The 12,420-nt window shown below is 37.5% G+C and overlaps 1 pseudogene; it reads left to right on the top strand.

Moving 5' to 3' along the window:
- LOC113058714 (roundabout homolog 1-like) overlaps positions 1–12,420 on the top strand; it is a 220,690-nt pseudogene that overhangs the window by 96,127 nt on the left and 112,143 nt on the right.

Below are 12,420 nucleotides of genomic sequence, written 5' to 3'. Positions count from 1 at the left end.
TAGATTATTGAGTTTTGAACTGATTAATTGAAGTGGACTGTTTGAACTGATTTAAATCATTGATTTGAATTACTGAAGTAAATTAATAATTGAATTTTGAATCAGATTAATTGAAGTTGACAGTTTGAACCTATCGAGATTAAATTAAATCATTGATGCAAAGGAGTCATCAAGTTTTAATTCTATTAATTGAAGAAAAGAGTTAGAACTGAACTGAATCATGGTGTGAATCACTGATGCAAACGAATGATTGAGTTTTGAATCAGTTTATTTTAGTGCACAGTTTTTAACCGATTTCAATCATTAAATTGAATAGTTGAAATGCACTGTGTTTTGAATAAACTGATTCACAATTTTTTTTTTCAACTTAGCAGCTTTAAAGCCATTTGTTCTACTCATGTTTAAATCAGTGCTAGAATTAATCTGCCCTGAATGTTTTCCTTTTTTCCATATAAGAAATTTAAAGAATGAGAAGTTGCCAGCTTTAAGTTAGTTGGACTGGGAGGTGAAACTTTGAGATGCACTTGCTCCATCCTGCTGAGTTGATGAGAATTTGGCCTGCGTTTTTGGCATGGGTTTGTAAAGTCTATTTAAAAACGAATAGAACATCCCCTGTTGGGAAATTAATGTTTCACATTCTTAATTTATTCTTGTGTGTGGTTCTCCTGCTAGTTGGAGTTGTCCTGATATACAGTGAAGACATCGGTCAAAGTCGCTTTGCCTCGATGGGGAAAAACTAAAACACGATGTAACTGGCAGAGTGCTTCACTCACACATCTCCTCTCCCAGTGTGACTCTAAATCTCTTCACCACACACACACACACACACACTGGATCTTCAGCCTGCGTGCTGGCCCATATTTAATTGCAGATACCATTATTTTACTTGAGCCTTGTACACTGCAGATACCATAGTACTGGAATCACAGCCATCCCCTGAGAATGAAAGCATTTTCACACACTGAGAGGTCTCGTAAATCTACACATGATGGGCTAATTTAATTGTCAGTGACCGTGAGGAAGAGTGACAGTGTCTCTGTGACACTATCAAGTCAGAATATTCCATCCACTGCTGTATCCAAACAGAATTGGTTACCCTCATCCACTAACAAGGAGCTGAAACCTGCTGCTGTGAATCTTTCCAGGGTAAGGACGTGAGGACGACATGTGAATTATTTATATGTGAGGAATATGATACCTTGTACATTTCTTTTTTTCTGATTTGTAATTCAGAAGAAGCCAGTATGTGAAATGCTGTGCCATTCATAATTCCAAAAATATCTCAAATCAATGTCAGGGTGTTGGATTTCATACTGTTTAAATGTATATAGTATGTATAAAGTGCATAGATAGCATGCACATGTGTTCTACATTAACACTGTATGTATATATGTACCGGTGTATATATAGGTCATCCAGGGTCTATGCATTTTAGCACACTGTATTCTCCCAAAATGCAGTCTATTCAGCTTGACCTTACTTTTTGCGCTGTGACAAATGAAATTGAATTAATGTAAGCTCAAACTCTTGCCTCAAACTTTAAACAAACCTAAGATGTTTTTACATAAAATTGGATTAAAATAATAAAAAATGATCTGATATATTGTGTATAAAATAACTGGATGTCATTATGCACACAAAAAGGTCATGTGACAAAGTAGCTGTTTGAAATGTTTTGTAACTTTCAAGTGTTATCACATTACCTTAAAAAAAAAGTTCATATCTGGTTAATTTGTCAATTTATCTTTTTATTTTATTTTATTTATTTTTTATTTTTTTTCACTTAATTTTTAATTCATTTGGATAATACTGACTGTTTTATTGTAATATATATATATATATATATATATATATATATATATATATATATATATATATATATATATATATATATATATATATTTGTTTATTTTTATAGATAATTAACTATAGCCAAATTTTCAGAAAAATCTTTTTTAAAACAAATGTTTTTTAGTGTGTATTATGCAGTGCACTAGTTTTTCATTACATACGGAGCGATGATCCTCAGGTCTCATATGCAGGAGTGATGCTCAGAATGACTTCTGAGTGTCACACATCACTCTCACACTTCACTGTGCACATCCAGCTTCATCTTCTCTCAGGAAAGCCTCAGCCATTCTCCATCTGTTTCGGGGTGTCTGTTGAGATTGACTGAAGCCAGAGGCAGAGAGACTGCTCTTATTGTTTCAGTCCTCCAGACTGGGGGGCCCCTGGGCAGGATGGGCTGCAGTCTCCCAGAGGAGCCCTGCTTCTCTCTTCGGGCTGCCCCTGACCCCCACAGCCAGAGGAGACCCTTTGGATCTGTTTCACAGCTGACAGAGGACTTCCTCTCCAGGCTCACCTTTGTTCCTGAAATCCTCCGCCGGCCCCAGATGGGACTCACGAGGATGGACGTTTCGGCTGAGGCTTGAGTTTGAAATATGAGGCCTGGCATCTGTATTCTGAGGAGTTTCAACAGCACTTTCTCAAATAACATCAAATGACAGAGAATGGCAGTTCACTTTTCTGAGCCCTCTGATCTTAAGCCTCGTATATACAGTGTAGATTTCTCTGTCCTTTACGATTGTAAACTGTCAGCTTGTACTTTAGCAAGCTGTCAGACTGTATGAAATGTAGGACTTTGGCTAAGCATTTTAATGTTTTTAATGTTTGCCATCTCACCTTAACCCTAGCAAGATCTCGTGATAATGTGGGCAATGTTTCAAATGCAAAAGAAAACAAGAGAAACTGAATGTCTGGAGTTTGTCAAGGCTAACATTAATTATGTTCTAAATAGAGTAGAAAATACAATATTAAGGTACAAGTGGGCATCTTGTGTCCTTGTCTTGTTTTTTTTTTCAGTATCGCAGAGCAGCTCGGTTTTTGCAGTAAATGATGATCCACACAAACTCATTTGTTATTTTAGTATTGTAATTTTACAGTTGTGCTGTAAATGTATTATTATTATTATTATTATTATTATTATTATATTTTTCTTAAATATACTTACATATTTCTAATTTTGTTGAAAAATTTTATTTAGTGATAATAATAATAATATGCTAATAAATCTAAAAATGATAGTAAAATATTTATAAATATATTATACAATTATTTTAAAATATATAAAAATATTTATACATCATTTCAAACGTTTGGGCCAAACTGTGCATCCCACAGCAAACCTTTACTTGTTTTTTTTTATTATTTTTTTTAAAATCATAAATCAGTATGGATGTTTTATCTGAAGTTCTCTCATGCTACAAGGCTTTTTCTCTGTCAGAAATAAGGCTAAGATTCATTGCAAAAGACATTAATTAGCTCGTACAGTGGGCATTTGACCTTAATTAGTTGGGACATGACAGACAAAAAGCGTTGATTGAGTTCTCCGATCTCTAGCATTCAAGCAGATCCACCCTCTGGTTTTTACGACTCTTTGACTCAGTTTTACAACTAGTACAGGTGTTGCTAAGCTATGTCTGTGAAAAGGCTGAATGTGCTTATCTTGTCCAATAAATCCAACTAAATGACCTGATAATCACTGAATAATGGTGTTACAAATAGGCCGCGGCCCTCCGCGGTGCGGCCGTCTTATCTGTGCTCAAATACTCCTATCAGAGTTGGGCCAGCGGTGACTGGAAGCGGTTCTGAAGCAGCAGAGCAGTGTTGTGTGGTGAGTCATGCTTTTCTTTGTTTCAGCGCTGTGCTAAAGGGCATGTTTGCAGGAAAGGGGAATTTTGAGATTCATTAGGGCCTTTGAAAAGTAGCGCATCTATATCTGTACACACTTCAGGCTTGTTTCTTTATCTCCTGAGTCATGATAAAGAAAGATAGAGAGATTTTTACTGCAGAGCACACACAAATAGACGTGGTAAAGTATGGGAAGTCGTGGCCTAGTGGTTAGAGAGTTTGACTCCTAACCCTAGGGTTGTGGGTTCGAATCTCGGGGCGCTGCAGCATAAATGGCTACCCACTGCTGTGTGTGTGTGTTCACTGCTGTGTGTGTGCACTTTGGATGGGTTAAATGCAGAGTACCGATTCTGAGTATGGGTCACCAAACTTGGCCGATGTCATGTCACACAAGTATCCATGTTTGTGACTCAACAGGAAGTTGATATTATCCATCAGGATTTGATTGCAGTGTGGATATTCTTAAAGAAGTATCTTGTGCTCACCAAGGCTGCATTTAATTGATTAGAAAAAAAGTAATATTTTTATATAAATTATGACATTTAAAAATAATTGAAATATGTTTTAAAATTCAATTTATTCCATAAATTGCAGCTATTACTTTAGTCTTTGGTTTCATGATCCTTCAGAAATCATTCTTTTTTTGCAAACAGTTGTGCTGCTTAATATTTTTGTGGAAACTGTGATATAGATAAAATGTTCAAAAGAAAAGCACTTATTTGAAACTTTTTTTTGTTGTTGTAACATTTCATAAGTGTTACTGTCACGTTTGATCATTAATGTAGGCTAATTTTTTTTATCTTTTACTTTTAGTCATTTCTTTTTTATATTTTATTTTTAGTAATTTTGATGTGTTTTTGTCATTTTATTAGTTTTTTTAATATCTATATACAAAGTTTTATAATTCATAATATGTTTTTTATGTTTTCAGTTTTCAGTTTCCATTTTAGTTTACTATACAAACGAGTATAATTTCTTTCTTTATTTCTTCAGTCATTAAATCTCTTTTGCTTTCTTGTTTGATCTGTGGTTCTGGTGTCCAGTGTCTCTCACAGACTCCACTAACCCGCTGTATGACCTTGGCATCCTCAGGCGATCGGTGTCTGGCTGTAGTTCTCTCTCAGTGCCAGGATCTCGTCTCCTCACCGAGAACAGCTCATTTCCATCTAAAGTTAATGCAGGCACTGAAGCTGAACTTATTAAAACTGCCGTGTGACACCCCCCCCCTCTCTCTCTCTCTCTCTCTCACTCTCTCTCTCTCTCTCTCTCTCTCTCTCTCCTCCTCCCCCTCTCTGTGGAAGTAAATGAATTGAACCGCACTGAAGGTTGTAATGTAATTGCTCTATGCATGTATATAGCTGTGAGCTGTGTAGGTTAACATGGCTGAGAGGTGTGTGGAGTTTTTTAATTGCAAAGGCAGACTAGAGTGAAAGCACCCTACTGATACGCTCTCTGTTCCTCCCAGGCAACTTGACAAACGTTCACACACACACACACTCACACTCACACACACCTAATTGAAGAAGACCTCAGATATAACCATTATAGATCAAACCACAATGATTTTTTCCCACCTTCAGGCAGCAGTGCAAGTTACTGTAATGAGAAGTATTTATTTTATTTATTTATTTGAAATGAAATCTATTAAATAATCCTAAAAAAGTACAAATGAAAAATGTAAGTAGTGATAATTGTCAGAATGAAGTCATGTTCAATTAACATGAATTAAACCTACGTTTCATTGTTCAATAAATCACATTATTTATGTATGTGAATAATTTTTCATACACACACATGTGCCAAGTGTTTCAAATAATTAACATTTGATCAAAAATTAATTTGGAAAATATTATTACAATACAATGTTAAATAACTGTTTTCTATTTTAGTATATTTAATGTATTTAATTGTAATACATGTAATTTATTCTTGTGATGCAAATATGAATTTTTCAGCATCTTTACTCCAGTTTCCAGTGTCACATGATCATCCAGAAATCATTCCAATATGCTGATTTTGTGCAAAAAAAAACAATAATAATAATAAAAAAAATACTTTTATTATTTTTATCAATGTTAAAACCAGTTGTACTGCTTAATATTTTATTCAAAGGTTTGGGGAAATTATGATAGTAGGATTGAATGACAGCATTCTTATGTTTGAATCAAATCAAGCAGAGATTTTCCAGCTTGTGTTGAATCCCGTGTCCGAGGTTTCCTCTCCCTTTAATTACCTCCAGTGAAAGCCTCCAATGGCTTCCCTCAGCCCGATGAGGAAGAGTGGAGTGATAGAAGGGTAGCGAGACAGATACGGCCTCACATATTGAGTATACTTCATGTGTATGTATCTAGTATGTTTGTGTGTGTTTGTGTGTGTGTGTCAGTCTGAGAGGAGGGAAATGATTCTTGCCCAAGGCAGCGATCGATCAGATCTTAGGTGCAGAAATCCCAGCGTCCCTCCGCTGAGCCCGTGGAGCTGATTAGCTCATCTCATATTCTCAGAGCACAGGAGGAAAGAGCATGGAAAAAAATGGAGAGGGGGGGGGAATGAAAGGCTGCAGGAGACCAAAAACAGTGGACAAGCAAAGGGATGAAAACAGTCAGATGTGGAAATAAACAGATGAAAGGAGTCAGCGGAGCACTGAGAAAGAAATACTGGAAACAGCTTTTATTTATTATCCACGAAGAGAGTCAGTAGAAAGAATGCTCTTTCCTTTTCTTTGGCCATTTTTTGTCCATGTAATGTGGTGCTGTCTTCAGAAGTACCTCTCATTATTGAGCATATGCAGCATATACACCATATAAAAAAATAAATAAAAGAAGTACAGCTGGTCTCTGGCCGAGAGCGAGAACAGGGCTTCTGCATTTCAAAGTGCAGTGGGAATATTGCATGTAGTGAGGTCTTCTGACTTTGTGAGTGGACTCGTGAGCACCACGGGAGGAGGAGGAGGAGGAGGGCAGTTTTCGTTCTCTCCGACTGGATACTTCTCTAAGTCGGACTACTTTAACAGGATCGAAGAGCCGAACCTGAACAGGGTCACTTAATATGCAGATGATCTATCTGTGAGAATCCCCTGAGCCATTTCTTCCTCATTTTTTTCGCCATCACTCTTTTAGAAAACACACAGACATAAAATATTCTCTTATTAATTCTATGCATTATAATAACACTTTTGTATGTACAGCATCAGGTCATTTCTGTACATAAACAGTACTTTCTTATGGCTGCTAGCAGACAATAACCATTATGCATTCACTCTGTGTTGTTTGCAGAAAACTACTGGTAGTATATCGTCCTGTGGGCATGCAGTGTGTTTGTATGCATCAGAAAGCACAGCTCATTATCTACCCATTACATATTTACACGTACTGTAAACATGAGAGCCAACCATTCTCCATAACATGCAAATCAATAAATACATTTCCTCGCTGTCTAATGGAGCTCTACTTCCTCAGAAGGGCCGGAGGGAGGGATGTTTGGATGTAAGGAATGGGGGATGGGATGGAGGGAGTGTGAAAAGATGCTGGGCTGGATGAGTGAATTTTGACCCTGAACTGCCAATTAATCCTAGCTCTTTTTAATTGGGGCTGAATGGACTCCAAAGGGCAGTGTTGAGATGCACAGAGACTATATTGTAGCCGTTAGGTATTAAAGATGCAAGCCTCATTTGCATATAAATCAGGGTGCAGTTCACTGGTCTCTGAACACAAGCAAATGACTTAAGCCCAGAAAGGCAGATTGGCTGTCTCCAATTTGAGCTACTTTTGTATTTCCCTACGCAGTGACTGTGCTTCCTTTACACTTCCAGCCTTCAAACGCACACACACACATAAACCCACACATGTGTGTCTCTCTGTAATGCCTCTTATCTCCCTTTTCCTCCAAACACCCCCTCATCCCTAACTTTTACAGCCCTCTCATTTCACGTCTTTGATCAGGGAAGTGGCACACCACTGAAATGAAGTAATGAAGGGCTTCGTTCCCTCCCAGAGCTTTTGTGTTAGTCATGTTTGTAGGAACCTACCAACACCTGCTTCAGGAATTACACACAAATATCTCAAGGAATGGTTCATTTGGTCATTCATTCACCTCATGCTGTTCCAAACTAGTGGACATTTCTTTCTTTGAAAGGAGATGTTGACATTGCACTTTTCCATACAGTGGAAGTCAATGGTGACCATTTTTTTTTTACATTTAAGAGAAACTTAAATTAAGAGAATCTGTGCATATCACTGGAAAAAAAATGGTGCAGAAACAGTTTTCACTTAGAAATTGATATTAAACTTCACAAAGAAATGGAAAGTAGCATATTGTATTGAAGATGAAGTTTTGAAGTAGAAAACCTAAATGTTATTTAATCGTCTCTCTTTTTTCCAGGGTCCCGTTTGCGGCAGGAAGATTATGCACCCCGCATTGTAGAACACCCCTCTGATCTGATCGTATCTAAGGGTGAACCGGCCACCCTAAACTGCAAGGCCGAGGGTCGTCCCACCCCTACTGTGGAGTGGTACAAGGATGGAGAGCGTGTGGAAACGGACCGGGACAACCTCGATCCCACCGCATGCTCCTGCCCAGCGGCTCGCTCTTCTTTCTGCGTATCGTACACGGCCGTCGCAGCAAACCCGACGAAGGCTCCTACGTTTGCGTGGCCCGTAACTACCTGGGAGAAGCAGTTAGCCACAACGCCTCACTGGAAGTAGCTAGTAAGTGCACGGCTGGTTTCTTATCGCGCTGGGTTCTTGTGTTTTATGATATCTACATATAGTGTGCCATATTAAGTTTTCAGATGTGTTTGGATAACAAAGGCATAGCAGTTCAGTTCCAAAGGATTCATGTCGTCTTCCATGAGCGGTTTGAAAGCAGGCCAGTCTTAATTTGGCTTTGTGTTTGTGACTTTCCTGGCCTGGAAGTGAATATAAGAGAGCCTGTAGGCTCTCCAGCTGAATGGAAAGCGTTTCCAGTTTCCTCTTGGGTCTCTGGGTCTCAATGGACTCAGTGGGTCGGATAATCTCGCTGGAGATGGGCAGGATGTGACTGTGCCACTGGACCTGCATGGTGATCCTGATGGAGGAAACAGGCCTGAAGAGAACAGAATAGGTCTCAGTAGGTGGTCATGAGCAATAAAAACTTTAAACCAACTCTCAGTAGTTTGTGATATCTACAGTAGAGATCACAAGATAGCGCTTACCTTTATCTGTTACACTTTATTGATGTGTGCTGTATCTCTCTGTCCAATTGGCATTTTTCATTTGATTCAGGAAGTTATGCATCAACGGGGTCGATTTTGATCCTTTTTAAAAAGGACTCGAGCAGGAACCGTTTTCGTGTACAGACTCAAAGCAGATACTTGAAATGGGCTCATTACTTAAAACTTGTGGTTTTCAGCGATTCTCCTTGGCCTCGGACGTGATGTGCATTACACAGCGTCTCTCTTTAAGCTTGAAAGGACTGCTCTCGGATTTCAACCGCTTTTCAAGTATGTCTAGGAGCTGTCACCAACCCTCTTGTTGTAATCTAATCGAGTCAGTGCTGGACCTCGGGGGGTCGAGTCGCTCGTGTAGTGTGTACCAATGGCATTTCTTACTCACTCTTAAGATCTGTTATTAAAAACAGACCTTACACTTATGAAAATGTACTCTAGTTCTTGCATGTACTGTAATATAAAAAATATTATTTATTTCAGTATTTTTACTGAAAATATTTATATAATAAATACATTAAGTGTATGTCATTATATGTGACCCTGGACAACAAAATGTTTTTAAATACTTTAGTGTCAAAATTGGGATTTATACAACATCTGAAAGTTGTATAAATAAGCTTTCATTGATGTATGGTTTGTTAGGAGGACAATATTTGGCCGAGATACGACTCAAACTACTAATCAAAAATTACGTTTTGATATATTTATGGTAGGAAATTTACAAAATGCTTCATAGAACATGATCTTTACTTAAAATCCTAATGATTTTTGGCATAAAAGAAAAATCGATAATCTTGACTCGTACAAAGGTTTTTTTTTGGGGGGGGGGGGATTTTTGAGAGAGTTTTAATATGCTGCAAAACTTTTCCTCTAATGTAATTTTTTATTGTTTTCCTTTTAATATTTTATATAAAAGCCTTAAACGCTTATTTAAATTTGGTGATTATTGATCGGGTAAGAGAAATAACCTGAATTCAAGATATATTCTTTGAAAAGAAATTTTCTTCTTGCAAAATTTTGCTTCTGAAGTATTTTTTTTCCAGTAAATATGTAATATAAACACCACAAGATTTAATTTGAAATCTAGTAATTGTTGTTACTGTCAACTGTACTTATATACTGTGTGTGTTTCTGTGTGTGTATATATATATATATATATATATATATATATATATATATATATATATATATATATATATATATATATAAATATATATATATATATACTTTATTAAAAACTTTTTTTTTTTTTGCTATTTATAAATAGTAAGTAATATAACTGAAAATAAAGCTGATTCTTTGACCCTCCAAACATTTAACTATTGGGCCAAAATCCCATGGTTAATACAGTTAATGTTACTTTAGTAAAACCATTTTCGTAAAGAGTACCAGTTGTAAAGCTACGGTGTTTTTATTAGCTTCTGTAGGCCAGTGCTGGTCAAACAGAAACATAAATTTGTATATGTTGAAGTTGGTGGGAAAATGATGTGAGCTCAGAGACTAAAATGTGAGAAAATAGCATGCGGTATATCAAGCAGAGGATGATATACTGTATGCTATTTGTTCTGGAGGCTGCCTTTTTTTTTTTGCAAGAACGAAAACAAGAGGTTTGGCGGCCGGGCGGACGACTTGGCCCGACATGAGGAAAAGCTCAGGCTGTTTGGCCACAGCCTTCGGGCTGCTTATTCTGAATGAGGTTCAAACAGGACCATAATGACACAGTGGCAAAGCTCAAAACCCTCACTGCCTGTCCGTCCCCTTCGCCCCCCTGCCCCGCCGCCACGCACGTAATTACCAACCATCATGGAAACCTGCGACAGGAAGGTAGTACAATTCCTGCCTAAACTCCATTTTTCCATCCAAAACTAGACAGTCAGTGTCGGAGGCAGAGAGAAATCTATCACTTCTCGGATATCAACACTCACCTTCTTATTCAGACTGACACCAGGAATGTCAGACGTGCTGTCTTCCAACAAAACCGCAGAAAAGGAAGTTAAGACCTCAAAATGTGTTTGTTCTGCCTGCTCTTACAAGTACATTGTGTACACAATCTTTCCTTTTTCTAAAGTTATTTTAATAATCCCACTTCTACTATCGCCCAACACCCGGCGGACCATAAATCTAATCCAGCTTTCAACAAGCCATGTCTGGCCAGGCAGCGACGCTGAGCGCAGATCTGTTGTGTGTTTATTATGAACTTCACGTACAGTAGAGGCTCTGTGCGCCGCGCTGAGGTAAAATAGGTCAATCTGGGCATTCGTTCTGCTCTGTATGCCCTGTGTACATCCCTGAAGTTGAATTTGCTCCTTGTGTTTCCATGTTTTCCTTTCAGTATGAAACTTGGAGGATTATAATGCTTCATGTGTCACGCTTTGTTAGAGTATAATGACTCGCAGAGGAACAAAGAACGAGAGAGAGGGGAATGTAAGGAAAGATGGGCCTGGCTTTATCCATAAGAGCTCACTGTTCACCCCGATGGCTCCGGGCCACGTGTTGTGTAATGTGTAGTATTAGCCTGCATCTTTAAGGATGACAGATGTGTCTGTTGCAGGGTTTCTCGCGCTCTAAAAACAGCTGTGAAATGCCGATCAAAGAAAATAGAGTTTTAGGAGCCGCATAAATGACAATGTGAGATTTTTAAAAGATTGATGGGCAGTATAATGTGTCATTTTATTGTTATGACCACTTACAGTGTGAAACAGCTTAATAAGTAGTTTTACTGGATTTCCAGTTTAAACGTCTAAAAATGCTTAAACTTGATCAATATTGACAGTGAAGAGATTTATAATGTAGTCCAAAAATTGTTGAAAAAAATATTTTCTAATTTTTTGATTCATCAGCAAAAAAAACAAACAAAAAAAAAAAAGCTGGAAAATGTTACCTGGAAAATAAGTCGAAAAACACTAGTTCACCTATTTAGAAGTCGATTTTTTTGCACTGTGTGTGTCATAGAAGCTAAACTTTTCCCAAAACTCCCTCTTTTTTACCTGTAATAGTTCTGAGAAGTCAGCTTTGTCCTTTATTAGCATGCTAAATAACTGCAGCATGTGGAAAGCCTCTAATTATAGTGTACTATTCCAGTTCTTAGGCTGCGGTGGGAATGTGGATCATTACGCCAGACCCCGATAACCCCGCCAGGACGCGTGGAACAGTCTATAGCGCTCTCTAGTCTTGGGATAAGAGAGACTTATTAATCCAGGAAATCATTCAATAATCTAATTTAAATCTAATTTAAATAATTGAATTTTTTTTCGTGGGTAAAACTATTTATACCATATATAAGAATTAGTTTTCTAATTCATTCTATATAAGAATGAGTTTTTAATTTCCAATCTGATGCTGAAGTTAAAAGAAAATCACTTTTAAAATGATGTGGACTGTCATTTAGCACATATTCTTTATGTCGTGGCAATCATGTGAGCATTCAAATCTATTTAATGCCGTTTCCCTGTCCCATTCCAGCATATTCTTCCCATCATTTCCTTTACTTTCTGAATTAGTATTAACAGTAAAAATTCCAAAAAGTT

The sequence above is a fragment of the Carassius auratus genome, chromosome 40 (genome assembly GCF_003368295.1).
Source record: "Carassius auratus strain Wakin chromosome 40, ASM336829v1, whole genome shotgun sequence".
NCBI lineage: Eukaryota > Metazoa > Chordata > Actinopteri > Cypriniformes > Cyprinidae > Carassius > Carassius auratus.
This window is presented reverse-complemented; position numbering and strand designations above follow the sequence as displayed.